This window comes from Desmodus rotundus, chromosome 7, assembly GCF_022682495.2.
Source record: "Desmodus rotundus isolate HL8 chromosome 7, HLdesRot8A.1, whole genome shotgun sequence".
Lineage (NCBI taxonomy): Eukaryota > Metazoa > Chordata > Mammalia > Chiroptera > Phyllostomidae > Desmodus > Desmodus rotundus.
Genome location: NC_071393.1, coordinates 34429037 through 34454745, shown reverse-complemented (window position 1 = coordinate 34454745; position 25709 = coordinate 34429037). Strand labels below are relative to the sequence as shown.

Below are 25709 nucleotides of genomic sequence, written 5' to 3'. Positions count from 1 at the left end.
GGGCCCCAACTCCTGACCTTTGTGCCCCTGCCCCAAATTCCCCAGCCCCACCCCTGGCTCTGAGTTTTCCTGCCTAGCTGAGCCTGCGCACCTGAAGCGCAGGGCCTGAGGTCAGCTCTGCCCACTCTGCTTCTCTCCTCGAGAAATCTCAGCGTCTCCCCACTGCCTGAGCCCTGGCTCCAGCTCCCTGTGCCTGGCCTTCCAGCTTTCAACCCTGAACCTAGCTCAGCCCCTGGGGCTCCCCCACGCCCCCTCTCATGACCCAACTCTGCAGGCACGAACCTTCTCCTTCCCCACCCCGACCCACTGGTCCGAGCTGCTCAGCACAGGAAGGAATGACCTGCTTCCCTCCCAGCACCGCCGGGGCTCTCAGGGATGTGAGGACTGTGTCGAGCCTTGCAGGGAAGGAGGGTTAAAGAGGATGGATGTCCATCAATCACAGAGGATGGGTCTAGTGTGACACCCATGTTACGGATGAACAGACAGGGATCGAAGAGGAGGAGGCCAGTCCAAAGTCACACATCTGGGAGGAAGTGGGTGAGGTGGGCTTCCCATTAGTCCCATGTGACTCCAGGCTGGAGGAGGGGCAGGAGGAGGTGGTGAGGGCCCCCTTCCAGGTGCGGCCATTCTTCCGGGCCCAGCCCTCAGTAGGGATTGGGCCAGTGTTGGGGGCTGGGACTTCGGCAGGCCCGGGTGCAGCCCACCTGCCCCAGGCTGGTGGGTACGTGGTAAGACTGTGAAAAGTGGGCTCCCGGCACACTGAGTATTAATCGCATTGCCAGGTCTGGGGAGAGGCGTCTGCCTGAAATGCCTGCCCTGGGGCAGGGCCTGTCACCACTAGGCCTGGCTGGATGGGGGGTGAGGAGACAGCCACGGGCCATCTCTGCTGGTAAGTGGTTGAGGGGGAGCCCAGTATTGTTACCGAACCCACCCAGTGGTGGTGGTCCTACCGCTTGCCGCCTACCAGGCAAAACTCCAAAGATGGAATTGATGGAAAGGAAAGGAATCTTTTATTTAACAATTATATAATTTGAAATAATGGCAAGTTTCTGCCTCAAAGCCCATTCCTTCTAAGACACCCAAATAAAATCACCCTGCCAGCCTCTGCCAGCTCAGTACAAGGTCACTCCAGGAACCTCATCTCCTGCCCAAAAGTATCGTAAATGTAGGAGACTTAGCTGGTCTCCAGTCGCTGTCTGACTTCAGGCATCTTTCAGCGTCTGTGTGTCCAGGCGTCCTACTCTCAGTGTGCTGTCCTCTTCCTCTGGCTACTGCCCCACTCCACCCCCGTGTGTCTGCGTGCCTGGCTGGGCAGGACCCCCGTAACACAGCTCCAGTTGCCATGGTGGCCTCCCGTTGTGGGGGGAGGGAAGCCCCTCCTGCTGCAGGTTGGTTCTGAGGCCCTGCCCGGGATGGAGTGGGCGGAGCGGCAGCGGGCCTGGGGGAATCTGCTGCTGACAAGTCCGAGTGGGGCCTGTTGCTGACAGGCCCATGCAGGGGAGGGGTACGGGCCTGCGCCTGACAGTCTCGCAGCGCCCATGGCCCGAGCCTCTTACCGTCTGCAAGGTCCGGGGTCCAGGAACTCCAGTCCCCAGTGGCTGGGAAGGAGGGGAGATAAAAAAGAAGTGGCATGTCCTTGCCCTCCTTTTTAAATGCTTCCCCCAGAATCCCTTGCCCAGCCAGCGTGCGTAGCTCAACCCCTCCCCCATTTCTGGGGTTTTCTGTTACACTGTGAGGAAAGAGACATAACCTGACCTGGGGTCCCACGTGAGGAAGATTACTTTGAAGTGTCTCTCTTCTTTTCTCCCCATTTATATGTCTTCTTTGGAGAAATGTCTATTCAAGTCCTTTGGCTAATTTTTGACTTGGATTATAAGGTCTGTCTGGAAAAAGTCCAGCCATTGTTAATATAATGAGAATGGTTTGCACGACATCAATGTAACCTGGCAGCCAAGGAGAGTGGACTGCAATGCGAATGAGTGAACAATGACGACTTCACTGTACTAGTCAGTGGGGGCAGTAGATGTCGTTGAGTGAGCATGTGTACTGTGAGGCCATATCATTCACAATGACTGAGCGAGTAGAGCGGCAAATCTGCATCAGATTTCATATTTACATGAACATTCCTCCACGGAAACTATCTGGATGATTGGAATGCTTTCAGGGACGATGTAACGAGTGCAGCGCACATAAAAGTGTGGCACAGACACTACAAAGATGGTTGAGAACCTGTTGAAAGTGACCCATGTTCCGGAAGACCTGCAACCAGCAGAACCCCTGGGACTGTTGAACGTCTAGGGGCTGCAATCAACGAAGATCAGTGACCGACAGGGTGAGAACTAGACGCTGATGTGGGGACTCCAAACACTACTGTGTCCGAGGTTTAGACACAGGATCTTGGCGTGAAACGTGTTGTGGCGAAATTCATTCCGTGGCTTCTGCCACCAGAGCAGAAGGAACATCGTGCTGCAGTTGCAGTTCAAACTGTTACCAGTGAACCAGATTTCCTCATCAAGGTCATAACCTAGAATGGGACTGGGGAGTCGTTGTCCTATGTACAGTGTTTCTTGTGTCTTACATCTTCTTCAGTAAATGTCTATTTTTCATACTACATGGCTGGGTACTTTCTGGACAGACCTCATTTGATTTTTGGTGTTGACTTGTAGGAATTCTTGTTGTTTGTTAAGATTTATTTATTTATTTTTACAGAGAGGGGAAGGGAGGAAGAGAGGGAGAAAAACATCAATATGTGAGAGAAACATCAATTGACTGTCTCTCGCATGCGCCCCGCTGGGGACCTGGCTGCAGCCCAGGCGTGTGTCCTGACTGGGAATCGAACTGGCGATCTTTTGGTTCTCAGGCCTTTGCAGGACAGTCTCCATCCACTGACCCACACCAGCCAGGACAGAATCCTTTATATATTCTGGATATTCATCCCCGTTCAGATATGTGGTTTGCAGACACTTTCTCCCATTCCGTAAGTTGCCTGCTCACTCTCCTGCTGGTTTTCTTTGCTATGCGGAAGCTTTGAGTTTGATATGGTCCCACTGGTCTGTTGTTGCTGTTGTTGCTTTTGTTTCTTGGGTTTTGGTGTCATAGCCAAGAAGCCACTGCCAAGTTCAGGGCCACGAATATTTCCCCATTTTCTTCTAGGACCTGTGTAGTTTTGAGTCTTTTTTGTATGTTGTAAACAAGGGCCTGGCTTCGTTCGTTTGCGGGTGGATATTCAGAAACTGAACACAGGCTGTAGCCACTGCAAGCTCATTCTTGCTTACGCGGCGTCTATATATCCCGGTCCGCTAAGACCAGGACCCATGCCCTTTCCCCCCAGGGGATGGCTGTTGCCCTGGCCCCAAGTCCTGTTTCCTTCCTTTGGGTACTGCTGCCCCCAGGCCAGGTACGGCTGGACTGCTTCCAGGGCAGGGCCTGCATCCGCACTGGGGCAGTGGGAACCACTGCAGAGATGAAGGTCTTGCCCCGCCCATCTCCAGGGCCTCTGGGTGGGGCCAGGAGCTCTGTGATGGAGTAGGCCAGGGTCAGACTACTCGGCAGGATTGGGCAGGGCCAACAGCCCAGTGTCAAGACTGCTCATTGATGGGGGGGCGGGGGGTAGGCCATCAGGGAGACGCCCGAAGCCTCTGGTCTCATCCCACCCCGGTCCTCTTTTGGTGGCTTAGATGACGGTGCAGGGTCCACATTTGCCAGCCAGAGGCGGTCCTCACCTTGGGTGAGTCCTCAGCTGGTGAAATTCCTTGGCTAAAACCCACCAGACCATCTGAAATTTTGGAGCGGGAAAATGCGGTTGCGCGCTTAGACACGAAAGCTCAGTGACCGGGAGATGGGCACAGGAGCGAGGAGGACTGGGCCGTTAGTGCCACCTGCCACCCCCAGCTGTGCTGAGCTGGAGCCAGCTCACACTTCTCCCTTCTGAGCCCATTGGTACATGGTCAGGAATTTTTTGAGCCGCTTGTTAAACACAGGCATCCCAGATGTCTGGACTTTTCCAGGGCTGGGGGGAGCAGGCTGCCTGTGAAGCCAGGGGATTCATGAGCTCTGCCCCGAGCTTTCTGTGCGACCTAAGAAAGCCTTGTCCTCTCCCTGTGCCCCAGTTTCTCCATCTGTAAAATAACCTTTGTTTCCTTTTTGTAGGGGAATTTTGAGGGTTAAACAAGATGGCAGATATGAGTCGCTCTCTGGGGAGTGAGTTATGCTGCTGTAATTACTTCTCCAGACAGGGCTCGTCGGCTGCTCTGGGACACCCACCTGAGACTTGGGTCCGGGCAGAAAGTTATGGGTGACGTGTGTCCGGCTGTGTGTGTGTCTGCTGCGGGGAGGGGTGCCTGAAGGAGACTGCTGGAGCTGAGCAGACCTGGTGGCAGTGGGGCCGGGGGAAGGGCCCTGCCCCTCTCAGCTCAGCCTCCTGGGGCAGGGAGGGGGAGACGGGGTTGTGCCCACTATATATAGTGCATCAGACACACACACCCACTGAGGCGGGGGAGGGGAAAGAAAGTAGTCCATCTAAAAATACAGCCCAGGGAAAATATCCCAGTGCCTGAGCCTCAGCCTGAGCGATCTGGCTCATTCTCTCGCCTCCCGCCCCCGCGCCCCGACTTACCTCACAGCCGCCTCCACTCCTTTTGGAACCTTTGGGATGTTGCCTCCTCCCTCTGTGCCGCCTTCCCCTGGTGCCCTTCCAGTAGGGCTGGGATCTTTCTGCCACCATTGCACACGTGAAGAAACTGAGGCTCCCAGGCTCCCAGACTTTCTGCTGTGGCCCCTCTGGATACCCAGAGCCAGCCTCCCTGGCCACTGGGCCTCGGACTCAGGTGGGTTTAGAGCTCGGCTCTGCACTCGCTGCAATATCTTCCCGCTGAGCCTCGGTTTCCTCGACTACACAGGGGTGGGGGATAAATACCTGGCAGGTGGTGGCCAGGGCAGAAGGAGAGGGCAGGTGCAGCCAGCCCATGACATGGGGCCGGGCGCGCCAAACACGCTCAGTGAATCAGCCCTGTCACCGTCGTTACTTACATCGTCCCCTCTGTCCTGGCAGCGAGTCCCTCTTTTCCTGAGGCTGGGGTCCTCTAAGCCCCGTTTCCTGAGGCTTTGCTCGCTGTAGTGTCATTTGGAAAACGACTTTTCCCCTTGGAGCTTCCTGAGGGCAGGGCTGCGTCCTGGCGCCAGGTGTGAGGGCAGCCTGCTCACCCGGGCCTGCAGGAGATGGCAGGGCCAGCGAGCACCTGCCTCTGGCCCGGCTCCCACCACAGAGGCAGGTGAACTGGGACAGGCTGTCGCTAGCCCCACTTTAACGGTGGGACCCTGGAAAAACCATGGTCCCCGGGTCACACAGCTGGGATGGCGGACTCGGAGCAGAGGCTACCTGACCTTCTGGGCTCCCAAGTCTCAGGGTTATAGGGGCCCCTCACCTGCCTGTCTCCCCTTCTGTGGCCTGTGGGAGCCTCCCGGGGCCTCATTGAAGGCACTGCCCCCTTCCCCCCAACCCTTCCCAAACGCTCCTTCCTGGTGCTTCAGAGGGTCTTGCTGCCACCTGCCTCTGAACCTGGCCATGCGAGGGACCGGAGGGTCCACGGCTTCCAAAGCCAGATTATGCACTCCTGGTTTTCGCGAACACCCGGTGGGCGCCTGTGTGATGGTTCGGTGTGAAAACGTCAGCCCACACCCACGTGGGGAGACGAGTCAGTTGAAGCCTGCGTTCCCATTAGCGAGCGTCAACTCATGACCGGACTTGGCTCCTCCACCCCCGCCCACACCCCACACCAATGCCTTATTCTGACATTGTGTGCTTTTATCCATAAATGTTCCTGTGTATATCTCTAAAAGTTAAGGACCCTTTGAAAAACATAGCCATAGTGCCATTACCACACCTTAGAAGTCAAATGTTACCTGGCACTCGGTATTTATTACCGGATTCATTCTTCGGAATAGACCTCAGGCAGGAGTTAGCGTTGTCGTCTTACAGATGAGGGACCTGGAGGCCCAGAGAGTTTAGTCACTGGCCTAAGGCCACACAGCTACCAAGTGGCCAAGCAGGGAACCTGTACCACCTCCCCCTTCCCTCTGCCAGGTCAGGGCCCACGTCTGCCCCCTGCCGCTCCCTAAGGGCTGCCAAGTCTTGTGGCCCCAGCAGGGCTCTGGGCATACTTTTATTGGGGAGTGTCTGGGGCCCAGCCCGAGGCTCAGCCCAGGCCTGTGCTTGGAGCGCAGGCTGCAGGGGGCCCCGCCGTGGGCTGAGTCCTCTGGCCAGTGCTGAGCTTTATGGGACGTTAACCAGCCATTTAAAAAGCGCTGAGAAGGCACTTTGCGGGTGCTGTTTACGACGTACTGAAAAGTAAGCACCTTGTCATGGGGGCAGCTGCGGCTCGTCAAGGTAAAATACGTCTGCAGCGTCCCCGAGGCACACGCAACCCTGTGGGCACTGGTGAGGGAGGCGGGAGTGCCCGGCTTCTCCCTTCCTGGGTGGCCTTGAGGGTGGTGAGTACTTGGTGAGCAGGTCAGCACCTCAAGCTCTGCAGGAGAGGAGGAGGGATGCCTGAAGTTTTGGGGGGTGTTCGATGTCTGGGGGGGATGGAGTGGGGCGTGGAGGTGGAGGGCAGAGGCGGTTACCTGCTTCAGGCTGCCCATTTCGCCGATGGAGAAGCTGAGGTCCAGAAAGGGGAATAAAAGGTCTAAGGTCACACACCCTGAGAGCTGTCCCCAGAGGCCCAAGGGGACATTGTACCCACAGGCACACTCCTGTATTTCTCTCCTCCCCCCGCTCCCCATCCCACCTCAGAGCAGGTGTGGTCAGGGCCTGGGTAGGCCCAGAGTCCCCTCTGGTTCACTGGACCCTCAGCACCTGCTGCCTCTCTCTGGGCCACAGTGGGCAGAGTCGTGATGCCCAGGTGGGACTAGGGGAGTGGGGTGTTTAAGTGCTCATTGGAGGTCCCCTCACTTCCTCCTCGGAAGGCCCCCAGCAGACACGGGCTGCGATGGTCTCCTGGGGAGCATGGGCCTGGGTGTCCCTCCTCCCTCTCTTCTTTCTGTCCTTCCACAGACATTTCTTAAGTGCTCACCTCCAGCCAAACACTGATGGGCACTGGGGATACAGCAGTGACCAAATGAAAAGTACAGTCACGTGATCAAACAAAGCAACAAAAATGAAGCCTCTGGCAGCTTCGTGGAGCTCACAGTTTGCTCAGGGGAGACTGAAGCTCAGTGAGGGAGCCAGCCAAGCGCTCGGCTGCTGAGTGCGTGCTGCCATGGTGGCCCTGCATCCCCTGAGAGGGCCCCGGAGGGGGCAGCCAGACTGGGGAGGTGGAGGAGGGCTTCTGTGAGGAGGTGACACCTCAGTGGAGCGCTGCGGGATGACCAGGCAAGCTGAGAGGGTGCGAGGCCGTGCCTGGGGAGAGGGGCAGCAGGCAGAGGGACCAGCATGCACGAGAGGTCTGTAGTGGAGCTCAGGGACTGAGGGGAAGCCCTAGGCTGGGGTGCAGCGCCCTTCGGGAGGTGGAGCGGGCACCTGAGGGGTCAGGCCAGGCCTCCTTGCGGGCCATGGGGCTCTAAGCTGGGGTGGAAAGGGCTGTGTGCTTAGGTTTGTGGTGTGGACAGATTTCTGGTTGTTAGTGGGAAAATGACCTGAAGTTGAGTTAGGAGTGGAATGGTGGGGGGAGGGGTGGTTAGAGGTGAATGTGACTGTGCAGCCAGGAGGGGCTGGGGGTCTGGACAAGGGTGCTGGTCCGGGTGCCGACTGGCTGGCTGTCTGCCCCCATTATTCCCCCTGGGCCCGGTGACCCAGAGAGTCCCTGCAGATGTCCAGGAGGAGCAGCACTCTGGAACTTCTTGTTCTGGGGGAGACGGAGGGCTGACGGGGTTAGGTGGGTGCTTTTCTGAGATGGGAAGATGCCCTTCCATCCCAGGAGTCAGGGAAGCCAGGCACGGGAGAGCCTGCTGGCTCAGGGTGCTCCTTCTCTGAAAGGCAACTCAAGAGGCAGCCGGGGTGTGACATCTGCCTCGTCACGCTCTGCTCTGAGACTGAACTCAGGCAGGAGCCGGTGCCCTGAGAGGGGAAGGAGTGAGCGGAAGAAAGGCTTGCTTTTCTTAATTATGACTGATGGTGACAGCTTGCATCTTTGGTCTGAAAAGGATCTGTGGGGTAAGGACTGCTTTTCTCAATCGGGGTAATTATGTTAATTGAAATGCTTTCTTTGTAGCAGTTCCGATGAACAAAAACAGTTTCACTGCTCTCTTTAAACAGTCTAACCTTCTGTTGCGCGGGAAGGAGGCCCTTTCTCAGCAATTCGTGGATCTTCACGCAGCTTTCGAGAGGCGACCTGCTGTCAGGTGGCCTGGTGGCAGGCAGTTTGCTCACACACGTGGGGATAGACGCAGGGGGAGGGGCGGGCTGGTGGACCTGGCCGGCGGCTGCACAGGCCTTCAGGGGGGGGGGATGGACCGGCGGGGGGGTGGGGGGGGTGGGGGCGGCGCTGTGCTGCCGACTCTTCTGGAGAATAAAAATACCATTTCTTTCTCTAATTGCTGTTTACTTCCTCTGGAAAGCATGTGGATAATTAATGAGCTCCCAATTAAGAAAATTACATGTGGGAGAGAGGTGCCTGGCCAGAGTGGTTCCAGAGTGAAGAGCAAGCTGAAGGATGCATCCCTGGCCTTTGTGGGCAGGAGGGGGACAGTGGGAAGGAGGGGGTGGTTGAGAGGCAAGGAGGGGGTTCCTTAATAAGGGGGAGGTGGTTGATATGCAGGGATGAGAGATGGAGTGAGAGAGGGGCCTCGAAGCCAGGACTCTGAATCTGGGCTCCTCCCACCCTGATGCCCTTTGTCATGGACACAGCCTCCTCATGGTCATTCCTCGTCTCTGCCTGGGTGGAAGATCCCAAACAGTGGCTCAGAGGCAGACTCTGCCTCGTGGGTGTGTTTGTGTGTTCATTGTGTACAGTGTCCGCGTGGCTGCGAATATGTGAGTGCACGTATATGGGAGAGTGTGTGTGTGACTTGTGTGTTTGTGAGTGGAAGTGTGATATGAGTGTATTGTGCATTTATGTGAGTGTGCGAGAATATAAGTGTGTAAGCCTGAATGTGTGGAAACACGTGTGTGTATAAGGGTGTGTATATTCCAGCCACAAAGTGTGGTAAAATCTCAGCCCACAGATTTTGGAAATATCAGCTATATTTTGAAAGGTCAGAAGCCCAGGCCCCTCTGCCTGCCGGGAGCCCAGGGTAGGTAGGTGGCAGCTGCACTTGCTGAGCCTCCTCCTTCCCCTTCTGTACTGCAGCCTGACTGGCAGCCGTCAGCCCTGGTCTCAGAAAGGACTGCTCAGCATGGTCACGGTCACGGCCCGCGGGGCTCAGAGCTGGGGGCTGCCTCTCTCAGGGAGGCTGCGCTACAGCAGACTTTGCAGCAGCAAGGCCCTCGCAGGGAGAGCTGCCCACCACCCCCTCCTCCCTGAGACCCAGAAGTCTGCTGTACACCCCTCCTCAGGTCATTGTCCCTGTCCCCCTCTGGCCACACTCCTCGTTTACTAAGGGCTTTGGCTGTTCTGGCAGCCCGAGCCCCACCCGCCAAACCCAGCCTGGGGTCTTGTCTGTCTCCTGCTCCCCTGAAGCCCCAGCCTCGTCCTGGCCTCTCTTGCTGCCCAGAAAAGAGGAAATAAGCTGGGGGCTCTGTTTTGAACATGCCATCTGGTTGAAGAAGGGGCTGTTACAGTCAGGGAGGCCCCTATAGCCCACCGAACATGTGGACCTGGAGGGGCAGGGGCTTGTTCAAGGTATTCAGCCTGAAACCATGGTCTGGGGAAGGGACAGAGCCCAGGCCCCGTGACCCCAGGGGGTTATGAAGGTGGCTAAGGCCAAGGGACTATGGCTGAGGGGTCCCCAGACCATGTGGCTGTTTGACATGTGTGTCCTGGGGTGCTGTACCGCAGTAGTTCTGCCCCTGCATGTTCACACATGTGTCTCCCCATGGAGGTCTGTGTGTGCTGCTGAGGGACCTGGCAAGGCCCCTCCCCTAGGCCCTGCAACACGGTGGCCCTCCAGGCAGGTGGTGACAAGTCCGAGGTGTGTGCCCAGCCTCAGGAGGGTTGGCACCATTTCTCTCGGTGCCAGTGAATGTCTTCCAGCAGGCAGGTCTCAGACCCTACGTCCAGCACACTGGGCCCCCAGCCCTTGTGTGGGGAGAACCTGGACTGTGTAACCTACCTTGTGTCTCCAGTGCTCAGGTGTGCCAAGGAGGCCCCGCCGGGGATGGGCCCTTCCCCGCATGGTGGAACCAAACCCCAGGTGTGTAGTGGGGTCTGAGGAATGCTGACGAGCGCCTTGGACCGGCAGCTGTCTGGTGGGACTACATTCGAGGTGGAGCAGCAGCCTGGCCGGCCCAGAAGGAGCTTCCCTGGCCCGCTCCCAGGCCTGCCCCTTCCTCTTCCACCAACACAGCTGTGAAGGTGGAAGTCGGCTAAGTCCCCATTGTCTCCCATTATCTGACAGGCTCTTGGGCTGAGCTTATGACCGTCTGCCGAGGGGGAAATGAGTTTCCAAAACGGCGCAGTTCCAAGTGCTGAGCTGGGGTGGGGCTAACGCAGAGGTTTCAGGCATCCCGAGTGATGCTGGGCACCACTTCTGGGCGGGCACACCCACCCCACAGCAGACACTGTTGGCTCCTGCCGAGACCAGCCGGGACCTGGGCCTGCACCTCCACTTTAGCTTGCCTACAGGGTTGCCCCTCTCACCTCCACTGTATTTACGTGGCTGTTTTATGATTTCAATTTTTAATGCCTGTGCTCTTTGAAGACACTTAGTGCTTTCGAGTGGAACATTTCCTTCCAGGACCTGAGCGCAGTTTGAGGACAGAGCAATAAATCAGCTAATAACTGGAACCTCATTTCCTGCTCCGCAGCAGAGTTAACCCCTCCCTTGCTGCATTCCTCTCATGCTAGGGGGCCCGTGAGGGGCCTGGTGAGCTAGTAGCTGAGCCAGAGCCCTGCTGCTCTTGGCTCAGACTTTTCCTGTTGCTTCTCTCCTCTCTTCTCCTGGGTCCCTGTCCTACGTGCCTTCATTTCCCCTCCTTTCTCCTTGTTTTCTCTTCATCTCTATTTATTTCTGTCCTGCTCAAAGCAAGTAGGAATAGACGAGGCGTTTGGAATTGTGGGTTGTGGAGGGAACCCTGGGATGGCGTGAGAAAGCATTCGTTGGACACTTCCTAGGCCTGGGCGCTGGCCTAGTTTTGCCCCGACCTGCTCTGTGACCTAAGGAACCCGCTCAGTCTTCTCCGAGCCTCTAGGTTGCCACGTGGCAGACCTGGCTTTGACTTCTGCATCTTGACAGCAGAGGTGGGTGGAGCCTGAGGTCTCCCCACTTCCTCCCGGCCCGCGGTGTCTTGGGGAGAGGAGACATGAGAGCCTTTTAGGCTGCGGGACTGGTGGTGATACCTCCATGCCTCTATCTTTCTCTGTGCGTGTAAGTCTGCACATGTTAACGAGCGCCTGTGTGTCTGTGTATGCGTGTGTTTCTGCACGTGTCTTGGCCTCCAGGGTCAGGAAGTACCACTACTGACTTTTTTTGTTGTTGTTGTTATTATTAAATTTACTGAGGTGACACTGGTTAATAGGGTCATATAGCGTTCAAGTGTGCACTACCACGATACACTACTCTTCACTCAGGATGGCGCCTGACCCCCTGCGGAACTTGTGGAAGGGCTCATCGTGGGGAACCACATCTGCGTTGAGAGGCAGAGTGGTGCAGGTTAAGGTTGAGAGCACGGACTCCAGGACTGCAATGCTTGGGTGCCATCTGCCTTTGCCATTTCCTGCTGTGTGACCTTGGATAAGTCACTTAACCTCTCTGGGCCTCAGTTCCCCATCTGAGAATAGTTCTTCCCTCTTAACTTCGTGGTACAGACTAAATGGGATAGTTGCTCCTAAGGTGCCTGGTGCATGTAAACGTAGTGTGAATGTTTGCGGTCGTTATTGTGAGTCTCTGTCCTACACAGCATGACCCCCTACCCCAACTCACTGACCGTGAGACAGCAGAGATGCACCTGGTGTGCTCTACAACTTGCAAGTGGGAAGGAATCTGGTGTGTCCATCAGAGCAGCCAGGGGCGGCTTCCTGGAGGAGGTGGCACCAACATTAGGCCTCACATAGACAGAGAGGAAGGTGGACCTGGGAACCCATTGGGGTAGGACAGGAAGGATATTCAGAGAGTGCGAAGGCCCTGAAGGATGTGTTTACCAATTTGATTCAGAGGGAAACTGAGGGGCTAATGTTTAGTAGGCACCTAGTGCATACAGATATCTTGTATATGTTACCTCTCTGTGGAGATGAGGAAACTGCCTCTGAACACTGATATGTGACTTGCTCAGGGTCACCCCAGCTGTCAATGGCAGAGGTGGGATTTGAACTTGTGTGTGTTCGACACTGAAGCTCTATTCCACTCGTGGCTCGAGTCCCAGTACTGGAGAAGAGCAGCCAGCTCCAACCCTCCCCGCAATGCCCTGCTCTGCCCAGATACCGCTGGTGATGGGGCTGCTTGCCTTTCGGGACAGTTCATGACATTTTCATAGGGTTCTACTCATTCTAACAGTGATGTTCAGGGTGGGCCAAAATCACCAACCCCACACCCCCAGCCATACCCGTCTGTGGGCAGCACCATGTCCTCTGGCGCCCCACTGACGCGTAGAAGGAATGGAAAGTGCCCTACACTGAGCACCTGCAGCATGTTGGACATGAGGCATGGCACGCCACATCCCACGTGACCGTGGTCACCCTGCAGAGCAGGCTGGGCCAAGCTCCGGCGCCCAGTCCTGGAGTTCAGGGTCCCACCAGCCAGGTCATTCATGGGCGCCCAGGGCAGTCTGGAATAGTGCTCAGCCCCAAGTTTGGTTCCCAGAGCATTTAAACAGATGACTCCCCTTGGTTATAATTTTAGCACATTATGGCTGATGTCTTCTTGGGGCCATAAAACAGCAACTTTTACTGTAGAAGCAGCTCCCAGCAAGGCATGGGGGAATTTATCACGTTGAGTCATCTGAGTATTGGTTACTGTTTGGGGGAGAGTGGAGCGTGTGGGTTTATAGACATGGCACCTTCCCCTGTGCATAGGCGAGCCAGCCTCCTCGGGTGGCAGAGAGGACCCTGCCGGGGGAGTGGATGAGGGAAGGCGTGCGCACTCGCTCAGCAAGTGTTACTGAGCACCTACTACACACCAGGTGCTGACTGGTGGGTGAGGCAGACACCGACACGATAAACGCAACCAGGGGATTTGAACTTGCTAGTGATGCGGTGGAGGGAGGAATGGGGATGGCTGGGACTAGGCCAAGGCCTCTCCCAGGTGAGGGGGAACCTGTGGGAGAGCCCTGTGCTGGGGAAGAGGGTGCCGTGTACCGGCAGGAAGCCTCACCTGAGGACATTTGCACGGGACTCTGGGGCTACTGGGGGGAGATGTTTTCCAAGGGGCAGGGACCAGCTACTGATGGGTTAGACAGAGGTATCTGATCTGCTTTAGGCTTTTAAAAGATCTCTCTGGATGGTGCCGGAGGGGCCACAAGGGGGAATGGGGCAAGGCAGAAGTGATGCGGGCTTGGGCCAAAGTGGTAGCCATGGGGACGGAGAGAGGCTGATAACTGCAGACCCACCTTGGAGGCAGAACTGGGGGTAAGGGTGGGGCAAGAAGGATGAAGGAGGACCGCTCATTTCCTGCCTTGAGATGGGAGGACAGTGGAGGTTGAGGACTGGGATCAGACAGGAGTTTTTTCTTGACTGCCTCCGCAAGCAGAAATGTCCGTCGTAAGCAGGCTTTACAGGCCTGGAGCTCAGGGAGAGGGGTGAGCAGGGGACGCAGACAAAGGGGCCAGCAGCTGTAGGCGGTGCTTATAGACACCGTGTGGGCTGCCCAGGAAGAGGTGGAGACGGTGGGGACAGACGACCAAGGCCTGGACCTGTGCTCACCAGAGTGGAGAGTGGATGGAGGGGAAAAGCCAGTGCAGGAGGCTGGCAGGGCACGTTCAGGGAAAGCGAGGAAAGCCAGCATGGTGCAGCATCTCAGAAGCAGAGAGGGAGGGCCAGGCCACCGTGGTCGCTGCTGTGAGGGGTGCGGAGATGCACGAGGGGCTGGGACGAGAGAACCGTGGTGAAGGGGTGGACACCATCCAGTTTACAGTGGGCTGAGGAGAGGGAGTGGAGAAAGGGTGTCGTTGACTCCTAGAAATTTTGTGTAGAGGGCAAGAGAAATGGAGTGGTGGCTGTGGGAGGAAGAGTCACAGGAAATCTCTGAGGGACGGACAGGCACGTCCCAGGCCCCTCGCCCGCTGTCCTCAGTAGGGGTCTTGTGTCACTAGGATGAGATCAGATCCAGTCACAACCCACACTGATGCAGTCCACAGACCTTATTCGGATTTCCCACTCACACGGGCACACGTGTATACACGTACACGTGTGCATTTCTGTGTCATTGTGGCTTTGTGTAACCACTACCACAGGCAAGGCACGGAACTGCTCCATCACCGTGGGGCTCCCCGCGCTGCCCGTGGTGCCCTCCCTGCACGCCGGCCCTGTCCCAGCTACCTCTCCTTTGTCCTCCATCTCTGCAGTTCTGTCACTTAGTGAGTGTTATGCGAGTGGAATTACACAGTGTAGAACTGCCTGACATGGAAAACTTTTTAATGCAGCATAATTAAAGGGAGGGGTTTTTAAAGGACAGGCGATACTAGGACATGATTGTTCGCTCATGGGGAGGCTGAGGGATCCGGTAAAGCGGGCCAGAAGGGTGATGCTCAAAGACAGCAGCAGTGGGGGCCGACTCCTGGAACAGAGGCGATGGGTTCAGAGCCCAGGTGGCCCACCTAGCCTTTGACATGCAGGGAGGAGGAGGGGACGTGGGCAGAGTGGGTGGGCTTCTAGATTGAGCAGGGGGCAGCTGAGGAGGTTGGCATCCCTCAGCTGAGAGAGACGGCAGCTGAGGTGGGAGTGGGAGGGATGAGGAGCGCAGACAAGCTATGGGTGTCGGCAGGGGGGTGCTCTTTGGGTTTATCCAGGCTTCAGGAAGGTATTGCTCAGGGAGAGGGTTGAGATGCTGGAGGGGCTGATTACACCAGTGGACGGCGGAGCCACAGTCAGGAAGAGGGAGGAGAGCAGTGGTTGGGAGAGGGAGGCGGGAAGTTCTCAGTCTGGTGAAAGAATTGCGGCAGGAGGGCTGGGGGGAGGCAGAGGAGGGCTGGGCTGGCCTGGAGCTGTGCTGGGGTGGAGACAGGCCAGGCCATGCCTGGGATAGAGGCTGGAGGAATGGGCGCCCAAAGTTCCTGGAGGCAGGAGGGCAGGGAACGGAGCCCCTCAGCACTGGTCATCCCTAACACCGAGGAGTCACCCAGAGGATGACCTGGGTGGAGGTGCAAATGGAGACGTGAGCCTCCTGTGGGCGCAGGCAAGGGGCCGGGAGAAGCTGGAATCTTCTCTCCCTGTATCTCCCAGGGTGCAGAGGGAGGTCAGAATCTTCACCAGTCTTCGCTCTGGGGGACACAGAAGTGACGCAGAAGCTCCTCTCCCTGTACCACTGTCTCATGGGGGTACAGGACAGAACAGTGAGCCACAGTGGCAACATTTAACAGTGGAGTATAGGTCAAGAAACAGTTGTTCAGGGTGACGGGGTTTGGGGCTGGAAGATCTCAGAGGAGGAGAGAAGGCCCGGTGACTGTGGGGGCAAAGGAGGAGCAAGGGTGGAGATGGGCTTTGTAGGGGAGGGGAGAGCGGGGCATTCCTGGAGAAGAGGGGAGGGGACCCATGTGAGCAAAGCCCCAGAAAGGGGTTAGGAGGGTGCCCACTAGAGCAACAGATGGCAAGGCCAGGTGTGCAGGCTAGCTCCTGAGATGTCTTAGTCTTCTCTGGGACAGGTGAACCAGGTGCCCCTAAGGCTTGTGAGCAGATGCCGACAACGGGAAATTGCCCAGTGGATTCTCTGTGGCCCAGTGCGTCCCAGCCACCAATTGCTGAGGCAGCGGGGCCTGCAGGCAGGGGTTGGGGGAGGGTATCGGCTCCAGGGTGCAGTAGATGAGCCAGCCCGCTCGCCCAGTGGGGCTAGCCCAGCTGCGCCTTGCCGCCTTCCAGGTGGGCTTTGCGGAGTGCCAGAGCCCTGTTCAGTCTTCGCTGAAACAAGAGCGCGTGCCGGAATGACGGTGTGAAGACTTTGGCTCCTTGGCAGAGATGTCGAGCAGGGACCCAAGGTGCGTCAGAAAGCAGAGTTTTGGGAGAACCTTTGATTGAGAGAACAAGGTTTTGGCATCACACGGAGATCAGAGAACACAGGCAGCCCACCAGGCTTTGAGACTGAGTGCTTCAACCTCATTAATCGGATGCCTCTGTGTTCAAAGTAGGACCTCGTTAGAAAGAGCCCTGACTCTCCACAGGCCGGGTGGCCCATTGTTCCCACTGGACAGGTCACACCAGGTGACTTCAAAGCCCCGCTTCTCTCTCATACCTGGGCTGCGCTGTACCAATTAGCCAGCGTTAGGGTCTTGCTGCCCAGCTGGGGCCTCTAAGCAGTTCTCCAGTTCCTGGGGCAGATGGGTGGCGTTGCACACCCGGCTCAGGGGCCCAGGGGCCCAGGGGCCTGGAAGGAGCTGGAGGAGGCAAAGGGACCGCTGCCACATTCTCTTCCTTTCCTTCCAGGCCAAGCTGCTCCTGAGGGGGGGCCAGGAGAGGCCCTGGATGCCCCGGCAGAGGTCATACTCGGTCTGGGGCACCCTGTGGGGTCTTGCCGGTGGTCTGATCTACATGGACTCTGGGTCCCTGAGGAGATGAGGGGTCCCGCCCCGGGCCCTGGTTTTTACCCCTTTTCCCCCTCAGAAGCAGGGCTCAGCGTGTGGCTAGGATCAGGGTCCGAGGTGTGAGCAGGGCCTACGCTCAGCCAGGTTCTTATGTGGAGCCCCACCGGGGCCGATTTGGGGGTCTTACCTCGTCCTCACTTCCTTTTAGGTGTCAGTGCTCGTCCCCCCCACAGGGCTTGTTTAGTCAAGTGCTCAAGGCCTAGTCTTCCTCTGTCGAGAAGCCAAATCCCTGGCCAGGGATCCGGTCATAACGTCCACAGCTCCTCCAGAGCTTGTCATGTATGAACCAGGTACCGTGTGCCGTGTATCATTCTACCCATTTTGTAGAGTAGGACACGAACTCTGAGGGGTGAAATGACCTTCTGCTGCCAGCCAGGTGGGTAAGTGGGGGAGACAGGAAACACCCTGTCCTGCTTTGGCCGGGGAGCTCAGTGGGTCAGAGGATCATCCAGATGCCCCAAGGTTGTGGGTTCGTCCAGGTCAGGGCACCTATAAGAAAGAATCAACCAATGGATGCATAATAAGTGGAAAACAAATGGATGTTTCTTTTTTTTTTCTCTCTCTCTTCCTTCTTCTTTCAAATTAATAAATTAAAATAGCAACAACAACCACCACCTCTCTGCCCCCTTCTTGGCTCCCTGAGCATTCCTCCCAGGGGCAGAGGGCACTTGGCAGAGGTCCTCCTGCCCCGGTAGCCCCGGGGAATCGTACTTCCTTTTGCATCTAGACTGGGGGCTGTACGTTTGCCTTTTCTCAGACTGAAGCTCCCCAGGCAGGCCGACTGGGCCTGGGGACGGGCTAGGAGACCCTCCTCCAGAGCCCAAGGCATGCAGGCAGGCCCTGGGAACCTGGGAGCCTGTCTGCAAGGGGCTGGGAATCCTAGGGTTTGGCTTTGCCTTTCGTTAGAGAGTAAAGGAATGCGCAGCTCCTTTGGAGTCTTGGTCATCATTGTTCTGGATATGAGACCTCTGGAGGGTCCTTCCCAGCACCCTTGACATCACCCCTACAGTCATTTTCCTTCTTTGCTTCCAGGGAGTGGTGTGAACAGGGCACCCTGCCTTCCTGGACACCTTACGTTGCAGATGAGGCAACTGAGGGCCAGAGAGGGGAAGGCCCTGTGCCAAGAAACGCTGTATGTTAGTAGAGAAGAGGGGCCCAAACCCCAGGGCTCTGCCCCCCACTGCCAATATTCCTCGGTGTTCCCACTTCCAGGCTCAAAACCACTACGGAAACTGCAGGCTCCAGAACACACAAGGGAATCGTGTTCCCACGGCGGGGTTCCGAGCACGGTCCCAGCTGTTTTCTTGGCCTTCTTGGCCCCTCTACTAGCCTCGGACATTTTCAACAATAAGAATCAGCTCATTTGTTAGTCACTTGGAAAATTTCACGGGGAGAAGTGATCGGAATTTGAGCGAAGCCCCAGAAGGGAGGGGGCGTGAGGAAGGGCAGCGGCCCCTTTCAAGGCCTGTTTGCGCTTGGCGAGACGCACAAGATCGTCTTGTGTCCCTGTTGGGGAGCCTGAACCTCAGTGAGATGAAGAGAAGGGCTGAGAGTTCTCAGCTCAGTTCCCCGCCTCCTGCCAGACCAAAGCCAATGGCTCCCCGCTAGTCCCGTCTGTGTGCCGGGGCCGCGGCACAGACAGGAGCATGGCAGACAGTTCCCTGCTGTCAAGGAGCCTGAGACAATGAGATTTAAGTCAGAAGCGAAAGGGGGCCAGTGCTCCGTCAGGTCTCAGTGCTGTCTGCGCAGGTCACAGTCGTGCCCCAGGTGCAGGTGCAGCTGCAGCAGTCCCAGGGCGGGTGTGTTCACGTGGGAGCGGGGTTGGGAAAAGCAGGCATGGCTAACAGGGTGTGTGTGGAGGTTCAGGGGTCGGGGCTCAGCTGGGTCAGGAAGGCAGCAGCCAGGAGTAACCAAGGGGCTGCCTGAAGCCAGGCCCGCAGGCTGGTCTGTCTTCTTCCCGGACACCTTAGAGGGCCCATTCTTGCGTCTGGGCCTCGGTTTGCTCACTTAGAAGACTGGAGTCTGGTATCCGCATCACTGCCTGTTGAGAGGCTAAAGGAAGGCCATGGGCGGTCTCACTGACCACACAGCCTGCCACAGCCGACACGGGCATGGGGAAGGCCGGCCCGTCTGGGGCATCTCTAATCCCTAGGTATTCCCCAGCCTTTAGGCCTGGACACTTCATGTTATGGATGAGGTGACTGGTGACCAGTGAGGGCAAGACACTTGTGCCAAGAAACATAGTGTGTTAGAGGAGGGCACTGGAGCCCAGGGTCCCACCTCCCATTGCCATTCGTCCAGAATTGTCCCTCCCCCAGCCTCAGCCCATAGGTGGCCCGGTCCTAGCTGTAGGCTGAGCTTTCTTTTCAATTGAACCGCACCCTCACCACCCTACCTCTCCGCCCCCTGCAGAGGTTTTTACTCAGGCCCTGTTGGTAACATGCAGCCTCCTGACTGCCTCATCTCACCAGGGAGGTGAGATGTTTTCAGATGGCGGGGGGGCCAAGGGCTGCTGGAAGCCAGTGGAAAGACCTCTCGTAACCTCCCCTGCCACCTACCTTCTCAAATTGCCTGGCCCCTCTTCCCCCAACCCCTGGGTCTGGGACAACTGGCACCCACTGTGAGGGGAGCCAGGAAGAGTCTGCTCTCAAAGGCCTTCCAAGGCCTGCTGATCATGCCTGAAACGCCCTCTGACTTCAGCCCTATGAGTCCCATCAGCCTTTGGCATCTTCTCGCGCATTAGAAACAGTGCAAGGTGTGAGTCCCCGCTCAGCCGTTTCCATCTGTGACCTTGGGCAAGGGACACCCCCCTGGAGCCAGTTTCCTAGTCAACTGGGCATAATAATACCTGCCTCCCAGCGCTGTGCAGGTCCAGCCTAGGAGACACAGACAGCCATGGCCACTTTGGCTCGCTTCTCCTTCCTCTTTTCTTCTTCCTTCCTTTTCAAGGATGTCTGGGAGCCTTGCATGTGCGTGCAAGTGGCCCTCTGGCAGAAAGAAAGGGGACGCTGCAGCCGTGGGCCACGCTCGGCATCAGTGTTTTAAACACTGGGAGGGCCGGACTGAGCTGCATCATACTCACTGGTAACCTCTGGCTTTGCTGCCTCTGCTGTGGCTCTGGAAGGTTCCCTTACCCACCCTCCCCCCACCCCACTCACCCAGGTGCAGGAGCGGCTACCTGGAGTGATGTTGAAATACCAGGCAACTTACAGACCTTAGCCCCTGGGGACACCCATTTCCCCTGCCACCCTGTCTGCGGCTGGCCCAAGGCTGCTCCCCACCCACTCAACCCTCCGCTAGCCAGTCTGGCAGGAGAGAGGCTGAGGGGGTGCAGGTTCAGCCTCCGTTCTACGTATCTATCCTGGCACAACGCACTCCCACGGAGCCTACACTGCAGCAAGTGCGCCCGATGCTTAGATATTATTATTATTAGTGGTGGTAATAGTCACAGATGCAGAGGAGGAGGAGGAGGAGGAGGAGGAGGAGGAAGGGAAGAAGAAGGAGTACAATCCTATTTCACAGTAGAGCAAGGGGAGGCCCAGAGCAGTTGAAAAGCCACCACTTCCATGAAGCTCCCAGGCGCCGTCCTTTCTCCCAGAGTGGCTCTTCCTGCTTTTTGACTTTGGTGTTTTTCCAATACTGTCGCTTAGCTGGGGCCCGGCACCACAACGGGGTGCGTTCTGAGGCGGGGTGGCGTGGGTTGGAGGGCAGCTCCCATGGCTGAGGGTGCAATGAGGAGGCCTCAGGAAGCCTGTCTGCCCAGGGACCCCCAACGTGGTACACCCCACCCCCAGACCTCGCTCCCCTCCACTGGCCCCCCTGCCGGCCTGCTGAATTATTGAGGAGTGCTAATGGGTGTGGTGAGAGCAGGGCCTCTGCCACCTGCCCCATGGCCTTGGCCTCTGCTGCACCCTCATGCCTGCTCCCTGCAGTGTCTGCCATGTCCTCCTTCCTTGAAGGCCCTACCCCACTGGGCCCAGTCGGCAGAATTCTGACTGCCTCACATCACTACCAGCTGGTTAGCAGGTAAACTCAGTTCAGTAAAAGTTAGTTGAACAAAAGTGTGTGGGGGTCACTGGGGATGCTGTGAGGGCTGGACTCCAAGAGGCTCTGCCGCCAGGGAGGGTCAGGGGCGATCATCTGTGTGCACCTACTGTGTGTCGAGTGCTGGCAGTGCTTCCCCCACCTCACCTCCTGAGAGATGGGGGCTGCCCCAGTTTACTGATGTGAAGAGTAGGGTCCAGGGAAGGGAGGAGCCTGCTGGTGAATGGTGGGTGTGGACCACTGGCCTCGCGGTACGCCTTACAGACAGGGAACTGGAGGGGAGCCGGTGGAGGAGAGCTCGCCCAGGTAGCTCTTGTCGGTAGCAGTGGGAGTATGGAGGGCCGCCTGAGGTCACTGCATGACCCCCGAGGTCATGGGGCCTGCTCTTTGCTGGGTCTCCTGCCCTCTACCCCTCCCCTGGCGTAGCCACGCTCCTCTCCCCGCAGCCACCTTAGGGGCCCCAGCCCAGCCGTGGGTCCTCCTGCTGTGCCCACCCTGGCCTCCGTCGCCCGCTGGCCCTGCCTGTGTGCCTCCCCTTTCCTCATGTGGGCCTCATGGCTCTACCATTCCCCTCCTGTGCCCCTCCTATGCCCCTCCCGCCCACGGAGGGGACCGAGCCCTTCACTGTGAACTTGCCTCCTTCCACCACACGCTTCCTCTCTGGCCTCCCAGTTCTGCCTTGAGAAAAGATGTACTTTCACGCCAGCCACGCTCATCCCTGTCCCCACCGTGACCCAGCCCCAGGGCCAGCATTTCCTTTCCACCGTCCTCATTTGGCTTCTTCACCCACTTTCTCCAGTTCTGGAGGATATCTGAGTTTCCCAAGCCAGTGGCCATTCCCAGGCCCCCCAGCAGTCTTTCACAGGCTGTAGCAGAAGCCCTGCACCACCTTTCACTAATAGAGACTGACAGCAGCCCTGGACACCCGCCTGGTATAGCCCCAAGTGACCGTGGAACTTCTTGGGCTGCGTATCTGGGTCTCAGTGTTTCCTTCTGTTGAGTGGGCCGAAACAGTGCCTGGAACACAGTGGCATTCAACAAATTCTTGTTGAATTAATGAACGAATTAAGTAACTAATTCTTGGCTGCCCACCTCGCCTGAGTCTTATGCAGACCAAGGTGGATTTGAAAGGGCTTTGCAAAGTTTGACAGTATGGTGTGGCTGTGAGCATCCTTGGTGCTCAGAGGGATATTGCTGCTGTTGATGGTAAAACCGCCGCCCTCACTGCAGGTCCTGCCTCCAAAATCCTTCTTGAATCTGCATCCCCCTCCATCCCTTTGCCCACCTAAGACCCCGTCAGCTCTCCCCTGGCCACTGCCTCAGGCCTTACTTGGCTCACCACCTTAGGAATTCTCCTGTATACCCATCCTCCAGCAGTGGCAGCCAGGATGAAGCCCAAAGGGGACCCTGTCACTCGCCATTTAAATCCCTTCAGGCTCCCGATGGCTGCTAACTGCAGACCCCTCAGTCCTGGGCATAGGCCCTCCCCTTCAGCCCATTGTCTCTGGCCCTGGGCCTTGGCACAGGCGGCCCTTTCCCCTTCCCCTTCCCAGCACTTTCAAACCCGACCTCCACTTCCTTTGAGACCCCCTCAAAGATCCACCCCCCACTGGAAGCCCTCTGTGACTTCTAACCCTGGACTTGATGTCCCCACCCTCTTCCCACAGCTCCTTGGCCCCCCTCTCACACAGTCTCTGAGTGATGGTCTCTTATCTCCTCGTGTGCCCTGCCCCCGTCTTCTGCCCACTCGTCCCACTAGACTGTGAACTCCCCGGTGCAGGATCTTGGGCATTTTTGCTCCTTTAGTTCACAGAGAGCATTAGGGAGCATTTGCTGAATGACCGAGCGAGCCAATCAAGAAACACGCTGCCCCAAGGCCGTAGGCCTTCAGCTGGACCTTTGGACCTGCAGTGTGGCCTGGGCAGCACAGCATGCCTCCAGCTGCCCCAGGCATCCCGCTGGACTGTGGGTGCTGTCCTGGAATTGGCCCCAGCATGCCTTCCTGGCCCAGCCTTGCACCCTGAAGTATCAGTGAAGGACCCCGAGCTGTCCTAGGGCATTAATGTAGGCTGAGGGTGGCACAGGAGTCCCAAGGGGCAGAGACAGGATCTGCAGAACCTCCCCACCTGGCTCTCAGCTTTGCTGCACTCTTCCCTACCCAGCTAGGGCCTTTTGGCCCATGCCACATCCCCCAACAGGTCAGTCCCGCCCCTCTTGACCCCTGAGACCGACCAGTCCTGGCCTGGCCTGAGCACCTCCAGCGCCTCAGCACCGAGTCCGCCTCTACACTCTCTGGCTTGGCTTCAGCTCTGCCTTGTGCCCTGGAAGCCCTGCCAATGGTCTGTGCACCTCGCTGCTCTCACAGACCCCTGTCCTGAGACTGCTGGCTTCCTGGCCCAGCTTCCCTGCTGCGGTTGTCGGTGGACCCAGCCCCAGCCTCCAAGCCTCCAGCTCTGGACAGAGTCCTGTGTGCTAGTCCCGAGTGTGGGGAGGATGGGAGGTGGGAAATGCTGCCCTGTTCAGGGGGGACCCCTAAGGCTGAAGCACCCACATGCACACAGCAACCAGACACTGGGAGGTGGGGTTCTGCTGTAGGAGATGCCCTTGAGTGGGGGCAGGGAGGGTGTCCTGGCAGCGATGGTAGTGACCTGTGGGGGCCGATGAGGATGAGGAGGAGGGGACGAAGAGGAGGAGGTTCATACCAGCCGGCAGGGCAGCACAAGAAAAGTTGTCCTGGGTACCCACTCCTTTGGGCTCTGGGCCAGCTTCCCTCCCTCCCATGACACAGCCCTTGGGTGGGTGTCATCAGCTCTATCTCATGGATGGGAAATGGAGGTTCAAAGGGCCTCGAAGGCTTGTCCAGGGGGGTCATCCACTGTCACAGAGGTCACACCTCAGGTGTGGCATCTTTTCAGGCTCCTATGTGGCGGGAGTGAGGGAGAGTCTGCGGAGGAGGGCTGGGGGCTGGCCACCCCACCAACCAAGGGTCACACGGCTGCTCACTGACTGTCAGGGAGGGGTGTGGAAGGGCGGGGGTGGCTTTCCCAGGGGGTCCCGTGGTTCCCCCCCCACCCCCGTGGGAAGCCCTCACTGTGAGGGGTTCCTGTCCTGCACCCCTCCTTAGAAAGGCCGGCAGTTTGCCTTTTCAGAGGACAATTCCCCATTATACAGACATATTTAGCCTAATAGAAGCCGACGGATCACTCGGGCCAGTAATGTACTCCGGCTTCAACTGTTGAGTTTCCAGAGCCCGAACCCCCGGATTAAATGCTCCTTGCCCAGGCCTTGCCTGTGCCCTCCCTGCAGCCATGCCTGCGAGTTTGACCACTGTGACTGGGTGGATTTCTCCTGCCCTCCCTCCCCTTTGTTTGTGGACTCACTGCTAGCAAAAACCCAAACACCCAGCTGGCCCGCAGCACTCACTCAGCCACGTGGGCGATCGGGGCGGCTAGACCCCCTAGCCAGGCATAGGCGTACAGAGGCTGGGCAGATGGCAGCAGAAGCGGCACTTGATGGCCTTTCATTGATCAAGAGAGCAGCTCTGTAGATGCCTCCTCCTGGCCCCTGGGGGCCCCCTTGTCAGGTCATCTGTCTCCTCTGCTTTCCGTCATGTCTTCTCAGCCCGGTCTCTGCCCTCCTCGTCCTGCCTGCTTTCGTCTGCTCACCAGGCTGCCTGTTTGAGCTGCCTTGCACATCTGTGCCAGTCGCAGGGAGCATGGGCTAAAGCACTGGGTATTTGGAATCAGTAGGTCCTGGGTTCAAATTCTGACTCCAGGACTTACAAGCTGTTTCTGTTCAGTTTAATATTTTGAATTTGGACAAGTTCCTTAGTCTCTCTGTGCCTTCGTTCCCGTACCTGTAAAGTGAGATGCTGTGGGTTCGGTGTATAATGTGGCCAAGGGCGGTGCTGACGGCAGCGGTTTGCTCTGCCTTGGTGAGCCATTCCTCCCGGGGAGCCCCCGCCTCCTGATGCTCTGACATTACCTGCCCAGATGCCCTTTCTCTGCCCCTGTGGACAGGAAGGGGGAAGGTGGTCGGGGGGGGGGTGCTTGGTAAGGTGGGCTCTGGACCCGCTTGGTCACAGGCTGCCTACGCAGGTGTCAGGGGGAGAATGAGGCTGAGTGGGAGGGACCCTTCCCCATGAGTTCATTTCCTGGGCAAAGCTTGGCTCCTGTGTCCAGGTCTGGCTTGAAGGAACCAACCTTTAAGGGGCTGAGACAAGACTCTCAGGGGAAAAAAGGAGAGAGGGCAGAGGAGCAACACCTGTGTAACCTGGGAGAAGCCTTCCAGGCTAGGGCTCTACCCCTGGGTTTCAGAGGGACGGGCAAAGAGAGCCTGTACCCTTCGGGGATGGGGACCCTTGGACGCTGGATTGAAGCCTGGGGTGGGGTGGGGGCAGGGGATAGCAGGACTGTTGTGGGTGCGGGAGGGGAAGGTCTCTAGGTGTGCAGCCATGGAGAGAATCTAGGACTGGTGCACTGCAGGACCATGAGTTGGTCCCATTCCCTCTCTTCGCCTCAGTTTCCTCATCTGCTAAATGGGTTAATCATCCTACCCTGTCTGCCTCACAGAGAGTTATTGAATGAGAGTTAATGAATAATAACTCTCATTACCTCGCCTTCCCATCACTCTTTGTAACACCCACTGTGACCCACACAATCCAGCTCTAATTCATACGTTGATAAACATGAAGAAACTCGCAGCTGAAAGCAACTTCCCTTCCCGTTTAGTGCAAACCCCATTCAACATACACGGCATACGTGGCCCCCAGACCTCCACTTGCGTGCTCCCCCAGGGACAAGGAGCTCGTGATCCCTAATGCCCAAGAAAGGCTTGTCTCCCCAAA

At 57.5% G+C, this 25709-nt stretch overlaps 1 protein-coding gene across 5 annotated transcripts in view; it reads left to right on the top strand.

Annotated features, from left to right (window-relative positions):
* LINGO1 (leucine rich repeat and Ig domain containing 1) overlaps positions 1-25709 on the top strand; it is a 182924-nt gene that overhangs the window by 77632 nt on the left and 79583 nt on the right. The window lies entirely within an intron of this gene.